Source organism: Copadichromis virginalis, linkage group LG10 (genome assembly GCF_057382275.1).
Source record: "Copadichromis virginalis isolate Kocher_CV1m ecotype Utaka linkage group LG10, C_Virginalis_male_GT1.1, whole genome shotgun sequence".
In the NCBI taxonomy this organism is placed as follows: Eukaryota; Metazoa; Chordata; class Actinopteri; order Cichliformes; family Cichlidae; genus Copadichromis; species Copadichromis virginalis.
Window position 1 is genome coordinate 6,781,469 of NC_140627.1, and position 5,362 is coordinate 6,786,830.

A 5,362-nucleotide genomic window follows, 5' to 3' on the forward strand; every position below is an offset into this window, starting at 1 on the left:
ATTGTGGTAAACAAGGCTTTTCAGACTTGTGTTCCAGCACAATATCTATGCTGTTTTGAACATGCTGTTAAATCAAATTTAATATCAACATTGAAGTTTAGACTCCACCTTCTAGTTTAATACAAAGTCCTTAGCGAGCATTAAATGTCAATTACTGCCATCTACTGGCCAAACTGTTTAACTGTTCAGTTGAATATATTATGCTTCTTACAGGGAAAGTATGGATATATTCTGTTTTTCCTTAAAAGAAGAAAAAAGTATTGTTCATCCATGAAGCCTGATAGTTCATATCGTGATCTGCCAAACAGCTTCAGTGTATCTGTGGCAACTCAGTGTTACACCAGGTCATATGTTTTTCCACTAACACATACGCGCGCACACACATTATGTATCAGTCTGACCACTTCTGACCACTGCTAAAGCTGTCTGTATATACTCTGATATTATCTGCCACACTAAATTAGTTACTATTTGCAAGACAAAGAAGAAAAGTTACCTTGTTTCCTCTCAAATTTTCAGTGTCAAACAAAGCAGAATTATTCTTGGTTTGGGAGTCAACCATTTTCCCTTTCATCTTCATTCATAGTCCCTCCATCTTGCTGAGGTCAGCTGTCAGCATTCTCCAACCATAAGAAGGATACATACAGCATACAGTATGAATCTGATCACAGTATTAATTTTTAGCTGTGTTTGGCAGGCTTTCGGTCTTCTTACAAAAGGACCAACAGGTTGATTAAAACTGTAAGTCCTGTAGAAGTGCGCCACTTTTCCTCAATCTTTAATCCGTGACCCATTTTTCAATGTCTGAATCCTTTATCCATGTCTGAATAGTGTGGTTGACAGTGATTAATAAAAGTAAGTTGCATCAGGGTAATCATGTAAAACAGTGCAACCAAATAACCAAAAACTAACTTTATTGTATAAGTGACTGAAGTATAATGATAGAGATAAGTATGCTGATCATAGTTTACAATTAACATTGTATATGTGTCATTGCTTTGAAGTACATATTTGTACCTTGGAAAAAGTACTACGCGTTACTAACGGCGTTACTAACAGCGTTACGTTTTTCAGTAAGGAGTAATCTAACTAATTACTATTTCTATCGTTACAACGTCGTTACCGTTACTAACAAGAAAATTCGGTGCGGTCGCGTTACTATTTTTCAACAAACAGACGGTTTAAGCTGTGTTCAGTTTAACGCATCTTATATCAGTTGCACCGAAATAACTGTAGGTAATCTGGGCGCTATACAGCTTTAAGCAGCTGCGCGCGCTCCCGCGGACGGCTATCACTTTCTGCCCGATCACTTTTTGGCACAACTAGTGATGGGATTTCCGGGTCTTTTTAGAGAGTCGAACCAAGCCAGCTCTTTTGGTTCAACTCTCTAAAAAGAGCCGGCTCTTTCGGCTCCAAAGCGGCTCTTCAGGTTGTTTTGTTGCTTTCATTAATTTATTATTAACAATAATATAAAATTATGCACAAAAGGAATTACTAATGTAAAAAAAAAGTGGTTTTATTTATATATGTTTATATATAAATATATGCAATATTTCTTCCAAAACAGAGCTAAATTACACAATTGAAAACATATGTGTATTGTTTGTGTATTTATACACAAGCACTCATACGTCTAGCATCCTGGAGCCCTTTTTTTGTCGTTTGTACGTGTTTTGAGTTTTTATGTGCTTCTGAGTTTTTACGTGCTTCGGAGTTTGTACGTACTTTGTCTCTAGGGGCCACCGTAAGTATACTTTTATTTATTCACTCCACATAAAATGTAATAAATAAATCATATAATACAAAAACCAACTATTCACATTTCAACTTTTAACTATTTAAATTTTCAGCTTTTTCAATTCATTAAAATATGAAAACAAAAAGAACATGCACATTCTCTGTCATATGGACCTGCATGAATAAACTTTCTGAATCCTTTATCATCTGCAACTGAAAATAGTTGTGGATGATTACTATACCTTTCTAATGTGACGTTGTTGTCCCTGGCTCTCTTTCTCTGTCTGTCTCTCCCTCCCGCTCTGTTCCTGTGCTACTGAGTGTAACTACCGCCCCTCCCCCCTCATCCCAGCTAAAGCACAAGGCTCACATGCTCACAGGAGTGAAGGGGCAGATCCAGCCAAAGCCCTTCATACTTCAATGGAGGGAAGGCTAATCAATGCCGTAGCAAACAACCCGGAGCCGTACGACACCAGCTGCTTTCTGTACTGAGACAGGAATATAAAGGACCGAGCTTGGAGGAAGATATGTAAAGAGATCGGGCAACCTGGTAAGTTCATTCATTTCTCTTAAGTTTTCTCTAAAGTTTTCGCTGACCCGGGGAAGCCGCACAAAAACTAGCAAGCCCCTGCTATTTTCCCACTGACGTGCAAATACCGTTCTGCTTTTATGCATGTTGTCATTTAGGAATATATTTTATTGTTTATTAATAAACAGTACACAGTGGTCCCGCTGTTCATCCGTCACTGCTTCGCTTTTTCGCTGATTTTCTTTTTCTTTTCGTTTTTTTGCACAGTACAGCATTGCATTCTGCAGCCTGATTGACAAATCTCCTTTGTGTCGTGTCTCCTGCGCTTGCCAAATTTATCATGCTTGGTTTTGATAACCATCACATCCAATAGGAAAAACAGCACAAAAACACCCATAACTATGAGCCTCATTCGGAAATAGACACCTGCACCGCGAGGGAAAAAGGCGCACGAAAGTGGCAGGCAGATGAAGACAAAACGCGGCATAATAATACTTTTACGTTTTGCAATCTACAAAGGTTTGTACTTTGAGAATCAATTGTGAGAACTGTAACCAATGTTCATATGTGTGGGGAAAACAGTGTATAAAGTGCGTGACCAGGGGCTAGTTATTCTGAGAACCCCTGCTGCAATAAAGGAGGGACCACTGTCTACTCTATGATTATTATATTCAACCTGTTAACATTTAATACTGTATTGATAGAACCAACTGATTCTGCAGCAGAGCATCCCCAGTCCCTGAGCTCCTGCACCCACAGGTATGTACAGCAAGCACTGATACCTTTTTAGTCGGTGGGATTGCCTTGTGATCACCTTTACTAAAAATCTACAACCAATCTGATTATATCCTGTTTGTTTTTTTCAATGTTGAAATTAAAATCTAGTAGCAGCCTTCTAATTTCTTTGTGTTTTGTGCTGTTTTACAGGCCCACAGGGGAGGACGGCTCCGAGGCAGATGAGGGACGGGTCCCAGGACGGTCCATCGGCGCTGGAGCTGGCCATCCTGGTGTCCCTGAAGCGTTCACACCAGTCTCCAATGGAGCATTTCCTCCTCAGCCTTGTTCCTGCTCTGGAGAGCAGCTGGTCCTTTTTATTCCTGTCTCTGTAAATTCTTATATTTTATATATTTATGTTTAATGTTTTTCTGTTTGAGAATTTTAATATTATTTCAAATAAATTTTTATAATGACTAATGTCTCAGTTCTACTACACAGCAAATGTTGGCACACGACTTGACACATGTAGAATTTATTTCATATTATACTAATGACAAAATATACTAATACAGTGGGATGCAAAAGTTTGGGCAACATTGTTAATAGCCATTATTTTCCTGTATAAATCATTGGTTGTTACAATAAAAAAAAAGTCAGTTAAATATCATACAGGAGACACACAGTGATATTTGAGAAGTGAAAAGAAGTTTACTGGATTTACAAAAAGTGTGCAATAATTGTTTAAGCAAAATTAAGCAGGTGCATAAATTTGGGCACCACAAAAAAGAAATGAAATAAATATTTAGTGTATATCAATGTGTGTGTCTCCTATATGATATATGGGGTGCCTTTGTCTGGACGTGCTTCCCATCCAGAGCTGCACAGCACAGAGGGAAGTTCCAGCGCTCCTGGAGTCCCTCTGTGATGGACCGCCAGTCTCCAGGTGAAGGCACAGCCATGAAGTCTCCACTAGACAGTCCCAGATGGCCGTCGTTACTTGGGGGGTGATCTGGCTCACCATGGACACACTGACTCTGAAACTGAACGCGATGGTCCTGAAGGAGTCCCCGGTGACAAGGAACCTGGACAATATCTAAAACAGTTGTGTTTTGTTTTAACTTTAACATATCATAATTTGATTGGTAGCAACTTTTACAACTACAGTGTGCCAATCACTCATAATTCCTAAACATGTCAATCAGGTAGGAATGAAGTAAGACATTAATAGAAATAAAGAGTTGTATGTTGACATGTAGCCCTTTCCTTGCTTAAATCATTAATCTTTTTGAAAAATTAATCTGTGATAAGACATAGCTTATCAAGATAGAACCATGTAACTAAAGATGAACCAAACTGTTCAGTTTTATCTAACTCTGTTTTAATAAAGGCTGGTGACCCCTGCTATAGAGTCTGACAGCTGCAGGGATTATATACAAATATTCAACTATACCAGAATTAAACCAGGTCTAAATAAAAAGGAGTGAGTATCACTACAAAGGTTAACTCAGTGGTCCTAATGCTACAGTTTGATATCAGCAAGCACCGAGCGCATACATTGATGTGACACCACAGCCATGCTATCATTGCAAACACTGATAACAGTAGGGATGGGTACCGGTGTCGGTTCTGACATAAACGGTAGTAACCAAACCGAAAAGCAGCGCACATTTCGGTGCTTTATTTCGGTGCTTTTTTTTCTTGAGCTGTGATACACTTCTAGCCAATCGTTTTACGTTTCCGAGGATAGTAGGCGGGCCCAGGTACGTACGTTCTTTTAGAGCAGAGCTACAGATTAAAAATGTCCAAGGCGAAGCGGTCAAAAGTCTGGCTGTACTTCACAGCAAAATATGCAAACTCAGCAGCCTGCAACAAGTGCTTTAAGCTGATACTGTGATACTGTCAAAGGAGGTAACACCTCGAATCCGATGAAACACCTGGCGACGCATAGCGTTTTTTTTAAAAGCCCAGAAATGCGCCGTATTTGATAGCTTGCTGCGAGACCTCACACCGAGCGCATCTACTGCGGGTGGGTTGCCTGTTATGCAACATCCCCCAAAAACACGAAGAGGAGAGTCCTGGCCCCTAGCCCTGCCAGTGTAGCAGAAATGATGAGGATGATGATGGCAGCAGCAGCCGTTCTTCTCTGCGTGAGTAGCTTCATGTTGTTCGAGTGTAATTTACGTTGAGTAGGCTAACCACGTTATTACATTAATGCATGTAAGGTGAACTAGCAAACATCATAGCTACATGCGGCTGTCCTCTTGTTTGATGGCAGATACTCCCTTCACCCTGGCCAAAAAGGCTAAAATGACCAAAGAAAAAGTGGAAAACAGTTAAACATGAGAGGTTTTGGACAAAGTTTGTGTTTTTTCCATTGTT

General features: G+C 39.7%; 1 long non-coding RNA gene across 2 annotated transcripts; it reads left to right on the forward strand.

Annotated features, from left to right (window-relative positions):
- The first annotated feature begins 2,130 nt into the window (after positions 1-2,130).
- On the forward strand, positions 2,131-3,456 carry LOC146699741 (uncharacterized). 2 transcript variants are annotated; one of them, XR_014922455.1, is made up of 3 exons: positions 2,131-2,287; positions 2,971-3,025; positions 3,194-3,456. It is a non-coding gene; the product is annotated as an uncharacterized LOC146699741 (long non-coding RNA). The 2 variants fall into 2 exon arrangements; XR_014922454.1 differs by having other exon boundaries at positions 2,131-3,025.
- Positions 3,457-5,362: the final 1,906 nt, after the last annotated feature.